Here is a 7,500-nt window from a genome sequence, read left to right as displayed (position 1 = left end):
GAGGAAGAGGAAGAAGAGTGGAAGTGTGTAGAGAGGATAAAGAGGAAGAGGGGAAGAAAGGAAGACTAAGAGGAAGAAAAGAATGGTAGAAGAGGAGGAAGGGGAAGAAAATAACCAAGAAGAAGAAGAAGAGAGAAGGAGAATGACGAAAATGTGTTAAGAATAGAAAGAAGAAGAAGAGGAAGATGAGAAAAGAAGGGAAGAAGAAAGGAAATAAAGATGATAGAGAATTACATGAATGGCGAGATATTTTTGGAAGAGGAAGAGGAAGAGGAGGAGGAGGAAGAAGAAGAAAAGAAATAATGAAAAACAAGAAAGTAGTGAATTACATGAATGACTAACGGGTTTCGAGAGGAGGAGGAGGAGGAGGAGGAGGCAGAGGAAGACGAAGAAGAAGAGGAGGAGGAGGAGGAAGAGGGAAGGCAAGAACGAGGAGATGAAAAAAAAAAGTTAATAGATGATATGAATAATGAAAAAGTTTAGGGAGGAGGAGGAGGAGGAGGAGGAAGAAGATGAAGAGGAGGAGGAGGAGAAGTTAGATGAAAGAGAAGAAGGAGACGGAGGAAAAAATGTTAATAGGTATGAATAACGAAAGGGAGTGGATAGGAGGAAGAGGAAGAGGAGGAGGAGGAGGAGGAAGAAACAGAAGAAGAGGAGGAGGAGGAAGAGGAATAAAAAGAAGAAACAAGAAGAAGAGGAGGAGGAATAAGAAGAAGAAACAGAAGAAGAGGAGGAGGAGGAGAAATAAAAAGAAGAAACATAAGTAGAAGAAGAAGAGGAGGAGGAGGAGGTAGATGAAAGGGAAGAAGAAGATGAAGAAGAAAAGTTAATATATATACAAATAACGAAAAAAAATTGAGGAGTCGGAGAGAAAAAAAAGAAAAAGGAAAGTTGAGTGAAATTGAAAACGATGAAGAAAATAAGTTAATGGATTTTTAGAAGGAATAGGAGGAGGAGGAGGAGGAGGAGGAGGAAGACAAGGAGGAAGGAGTAGGTTCTTGGCACTCCGCGGAGGGCTCTCAAGGGGAACTTAGTGCCAGAAGGAGTGTCACTAAGGGAGCCAATTCCCACTCCCCCCCCCTCCCCCCCGCCCCCTTGTTCACTCCTTCCCTCCCTTCCTTCTCCCTCCCTCTCCCTCCCACCTTTTCTTTACCTCCCTTAACCCTTTTTCTCCTCTCGTACTTCTCTCCCCCCTCCCTCCCTCTCCCTCTTCTCCCTCTTTCCTCCCCCACCCCCCTTCACTCTCCCCTCCCTTCCTCCTTCCTCTCCCTTCTCCCTCTTCTTCCTTTACATCCCTTCTGAACCCTTCCTCCTCCTCCTCTCTCTCTCTCTCTCTCTCTCTCTCTCTCTCTCTTCATACCCACCCCCTCCCTCCCTCCCTACTACCTCCCCACTGCTCAGGTAACCAAGTTCTCTCTCTCCCCCACAGGTATGGGCGTGGCGTGGCTTGTCGGGACACAGGTGTACACACTTAGCAACACGTGCACAGGTGAGGCACACACACACACACACACACACACACACACACACACACACACACACATACAGGTAAAACGGCCAAAAGGTGTGTTTGTGTTTTTTTTCTGTATTGAGGAAAGAAAGGGAAAAACATACGAGGGAAGCATGGAAGGAAAAGTGAAGGAATAAGAAGTTTATATATAGAAAGGAAGGAAGGAAAGGAAAAGGAAATAAAAGGGGGAAAACAGGAATGGAAAGAAAATGAACGTGAGGAGAAAGGATGAAAAGGTTGGTGGGAAGGAAGGAAAGGAGGCGGAAAAGGAAGATAAATGAGGAAGAATGAAAGAAAAGAGGGAAATGAAAATAAAGGAGAGATATTAAAACGAAGGAAGGAAGGGAAGAAGAGATGTTGAGAGAGAGAGAGAGAGAGAGAGAGAGAGAGAGAGAGAGAGAGAGAGAGAGAGAGAGAGAGAGAGAGAGAGATGACAATGAATATGAGGAATAAGAAAGGAGAAGAAATGAGGAAAAAGAAGGAAAATGGGTATATGAGAGAGAGAGAGAGAGAGAGAGAGAGAGAGAGAGAGAGAGAGAGAGAGAGAGAGAGAGAGAGAAAAAACAAAACACCTTATAGAGAAAGAACACGTAAGATTCGATTCCTTGTCGCGGCGTGATAGGAAGATCGGCTGTTGGTTTGTGTTGGCGAGGAGAATGAAGCGATTGAGGACCAGGAGGAGGAGGAGGAGGAGGAAGGAAAAGGAGAATAGTGTCATGTGGTCAGAGAAGCCTTAGTGGTGATGGAGGAGGAGGAAGAAGAGGAGGAGGAGGAGGTGGTGGTCGTGAATTTTGTTTGAATGGTTGTTTTTGTTGTTGTTGTTGTTGTTGTCATTTTCCTTTTAATTATCTTTCAGTCACAGCTTCTAACCTTTCCTCTCTTCTCTCTTTCTCTTTTTCCTTCATTCTTTGTCTCTTCTCCTCCGTCCTTTTCACTTTTCTCCTTTCCCATTTTCTCTTCTTTCCTCTTTTTCCTCCTCTTCTTCCTTCCTTTCTTTCTTGCCTCGCTTTCCCTCTCCTTTTCTACGGCCTTTCCTATCCTTCTCTCTCTCTCTCTCTCTTCCTTTTGTTCATCTTCTTTATTCTCTCCTTTTCCACCTCCTCTCCTCTCCCTCTCTCTCTCTCCCACTTCCCTTTCCTTGCTCCTTTCCCCTCCCTCTCCTACCTCCAATCCTCTTTCATCTTTCTCTACCTCTCCTTTCCTCCCTTCCTCTCTGCCCCTCTCTTCCTACTCTTTTTCCCTCTTCCTACCCGCTTTTCTCCTATTCATTTTTCATCTCATTTTCTCTCCCTTCTAACACCCTTCGCTTCTCCTTTCTCTCTCCCCTTTCGCCTTTTCTTCCTTCATCCGTTTCTGCTAAATTGTTACTGATGTCGCTATGGTTGTTATTATTACATTGGTGGTGGTTGTAGTAGTAGTAGTAGTAATAGTAGTAGTAGTAGTAGTAGTAGTTTTTGATGGTGGTGGTGTTGGTCCAAATGCATAAGGAAAGAAAAGAAAAAAAACATCCCAACTCACCAACTGATTAAAAAGAAGAGGAGAAAATGTAGATAAAGAAGAAAAGGAAGAAAATATCGATGAAAAAGAATATCAGTCAACATTGATTAAAAATAAAATTAATTCAAGAAGAGAAGAGGAAAAGCGAGGTCAGGCCAGCCCTCTCTCTGATCCTCCCAAAAAAAACTCAAGTAGGCTAACCGCAGGAATTCGGCGAGGAGGACGCTGGTGGCGGTGCAAGGCCTTACCTGCGTGGCCGGCCCCTCGCACACCTGGGGGGGGGCGGGGGGGGTCGTTAGCAAGGTGACAAGGAGGGTGAGACTGTGTTATTCAGCTCTCCGTTGGTCATGTTCTTCACTGTGACACGTTAAGACCCGGACACTCTTGGTTATTCAGTTCACCGTTCTTCATGTTATTCACTGTGACACGTTAAGACCTGGACACTCTTGGTTATTCAGTTCACCGTTGTTCATGTTATTCACTGTGACAAGTTAAAAGGGGCTATTACACTGGGCAGATTTTCCGTGGATCTTCAGTCAAACCACGATTTCCGCTGGCGTGGTTCTCCTATTTCCGTGGTTTTCTGACGTGTCCACGATCTTCCAAAGCTACCGTAGATTTCACCGAAGGACGACGGTATTACTCACCATCATCATCATCAGCAATAACAAGAAACAAATGAGAACCAGGCTAGCAGAAATCGTGGTTTGACTGAAGATCCACGGAAAATTTGCCCAGTGTAAGAGGCCCTGAAGACCCAAACACACTTGACCGCAAACACGTTCCTGGGCCTGGGACACTGATGACACCGCCACAGACGCGTGTCGGTGTGCCGTGTTGGTCAGCATTGAACATGATACAGTATTTGCCCCGACCAGTGCCGTCAGCCATTACATTGTTGGTAGCGTGTTCAGGAACGTGTTTCTGCCGTGTTGGTAACATGTTCGGGGCGATGCTCGGGGCAAGTGCGTCCGGGCCGTCAGGTTTTGAGCATCTCCCATAACTTAGAGCTTAACCCGTCCACTGCGATTGGCAAGGATTTGGCCTTCACTGGTAGCCTGGTAACATAAACTCCCAGGTCTTTCTCTGCCTCTGTGGTGGATAGTGGAGTGTTTCCCATGTGATATTGGTATACATGGTTTTATACTTTTCTTCACTGAATTGTAGCAGCCACTTTTTGATCCATTCCTGTAGCTTGGTGATGTCTTCTTGTAGGAAATCCGCAGACAAGGGGTTAACTTATTTCCAGCTAAACAGAATGTCATTTATTAACAACTCAAAAGTCAACGATATCTTCTCAATAGTTTTCGGCCTTCGTTGGATTCCACAGATTTCACTTCCAAAACTTTGACCTATTCATGCCATACTTAATATATCTGATATCGAAAATTAATACGTTATGTGCAGCCCCAAAAAAATTTAACCCGTAGGAGTAGTCTATATAAAACACACGTAGGGAGCGGGGTCTGGGAGAGTGATGGCGGGGCAGCTCAAGGGGATGGCCTCGGGAGGGAGCGCTTGTAGTAACAGGGCCGTAAGAGCTGTGTGAGTGCTTCCCGACGTTTGGTGTATCATTACCTGAAGAAGTGGCGACCTGAAGAGTAATTAGGCCTTAGAAGCTTACCTACATAGCCTGCTCAACCACCTACCTACCCACCTACTTACCTTGCTCCCTCGATCCTTCCTTGTACTTTCTTTTCTTGATTCTTTCTTTCATTCCTTCCTACCTACTTATCTACTCACCCACCTACCTACCTACCTACCTACCTACCTACCTACCTACCTACTTACCTTGCTCCCTCGATCCTTCCTTTTACTTTCTTTTCTTAATTCTTTCTTTCATTCCTTCCTACCTACTTATCTACTCACCCACCTACTTACCTACCTACCTATGTATTTACCTTTCTTTTACTTTCTTTCCTTGGTTATTTCTTCCATTCCTTCCCACCTTACCCATCTACCCACTTGTATACCTACCCGCTTACCTATAAATACCTCCCCCCCTCCCCCCCTACTTACCTTGCTTCTTCCCCCTTTCCCTAAGTTTCTATCCTTCCTTGTTTCGTTCTCCTTTTACCTTTCTTTCCTTCGTTTTTATTTTTTTATTTTTTTATTTTTTATTTATTTATTTATTTGTGTGTGTGTTTGTGTGTGTGTGTGTGTGTGTGTGTGTGTGTGTGTGTGTATTTCCTCCTCCTCCTCCTCCTCCTCCTCCCTCAAGCTTTCCTCCATTATTTCTCTTCCTTTTTTATTTCATTCTCTTCCTTTCTTCCTTTCTTCCTTCTCACTAACTTTCTTTTCCATTTCTTCTCCTTTTTTTATTTCATTCACTTTCCTTCCTTCCTTCCCTTCCACTAACTCTTTTCTATTTTTTCTTATTTATTAATTTTCACTATTCCTTCCTTTCTTCTTTCTCTCCCACTAACTTTTTTTTTTCATTTCCTCTTTTTTTTCATTCACTAATCCTTCCTTCATTCCTTCATTCCTTCCCTCCTACTAATTTTCTTCCATTCCTTCTCCTTTTTTTTTATTTCATTCATTATTTCTTCCATCCTCTCTCTCTCTCTCTCTCTCTCTCTCTCTCTCTCTCTCTCTCTCTCTCTCTCTCTCTCTCTCACCCTTATCATCCTCAAGAACTTTAACCTTAACGTAGCCTTTCCTTCCCTTCAACCACATCCTTTAGAATTGTACTTGGCATTTCTCGTTATCAATTATTATTACTCACCACAAGACACATTGATGAGAGAAATGACCTCTCTATCTATCTATCTATCTATCTATATTTCATTATCGGCATATACTCAAGTTTTGGAAAAGGGAAAGGGAGAAAGAAATAAGGAAGGAAATGAAATGGAAGGTAAGGAAGGGAGGGAAATGGGTAGGTGGGTAAGTGGGTCTGTAAGTAGAAAGGCAGGTAGGTAGATGGCCGGGTAGGTGACTTGATGCAAGGAGGAATGACAAGTGTTACAAAATCCAGGTGAACCCGAATGAGAGAGAGAGAGAGAGAGAGTGGAGTGTGTGGGGGCGCTCTCTCTCTCGCTCGCTCTCTCTCACACACACACACACACACACACACACACACACACACACACAGTTAGTCACACAAACTTATTACGTGTGTGTGTGTGTGTGTGTGTGTGTGTGTGTGTGTGTGTGTGTGTGTCGTTTAAAAGCTTAGTGGCGCCTCGGCTGCCTCACCGTAAACTGGAGAAGGAGGAGGAAGGATGGAGGAGGAGGAGGAGAGGGGAAGGGAGGACCGAGAGATCTCATTTAATTTTTCCCTACAAATTCTCTCTGGTGGTGGTGGTGGTGATGGTGGTGGTGGGGTAGTGACTCACCACCACCACCACCACTGCCTCCTCTTCTTACAAATACCTACAACAACAACAACAACAACAACTACTACTACTTCTACTGTGAATGTTACTTCTTCCAATATTACTACTGCCAACATCAACATCAACAGTATAACCACCACTACCACGAACACTACTATTACTACTACTACTACTACTACTACTACCACCACTACTACTACTACTACTACTACTACTACCAATACTACTACCACCACCACCACCACTACCATCTCCTGGCTGCAGTGTCACGAACCTCTCTCACCGCCATTACCAAACACAGGTGTCAGAACAGATGAGTTACCGCCCACCTCCACCTCCTCCACTCAGTACACACCTTTACCTGTCACCACCACGCTGTGAATTATTCCAGTATATCGTCACCACCTCCACCAGCTCCACCACCGCCACCGCCGCCGCCGCCATTATCATGTCCACCTCCACCGACATCACTACCAGTACCAGTATATTTGTCTCCTCCTCCTCCTCCTCCTCCTCCTTCTCTTCCTCTTCTTCCTTCTTTATTCCCTTGTCGCTGATATTAATACTACCGCAAAAAAGTTATATTTCAAGCGCTCTTCTTTTTTTCTTCTTCTACTTCGTCTTCTTCTTCTTCTTCTTCTTATTATTATTATTATTATTATTATTATTACTACTACTACTACTACTACTACTACTACTACTACTACTACTACTACTACTACATTTGAGAGAACGCTGATTAAAAATATACACTTATTGTTTTAAAGATGATGATGATGATGACAAATATGAGACAATGACCTACACGCACGCACACACACACACACACACACACACACACACACACACACACACACACACACACACACACACACACACACACACACGCACAAGACAAACAACAACAACAACAACAACAACACAATAAACACCACATACCCCCTCCTCCTCCCCCCCTCACCACCACCACCACCACCACCACCAAAAAGACTTAAAACCAGGAAAATGAGGCTCGCGCTCCAAGGCCAGAAGGACACAAGGGCCGCCCCCTCCCCCCCCCATAAGGCTCACCCCCCCGTGCCTCGGAGGGGGAGTGTCGCCCTTACGAAGGCACTCACGCGGGCGGGGTGGCGTGAGCTCTCCCAATTTCCACAC

The sequence above is a fragment of the Eriocheir sinensis genome, chromosome 62 (assembly GCF_024679095.1).
Source record: "Eriocheir sinensis breed Jianghai 21 chromosome 62, ASM2467909v1, whole genome shotgun sequence".
Classification (NCBI taxonomy): Eukaryota; Metazoa; Arthropoda; class Malacostraca; order Decapoda; family Varunidae; genus Eriocheir; species Eriocheir sinensis.
This window is presented reverse-complemented; position numbering follows the sequence as displayed.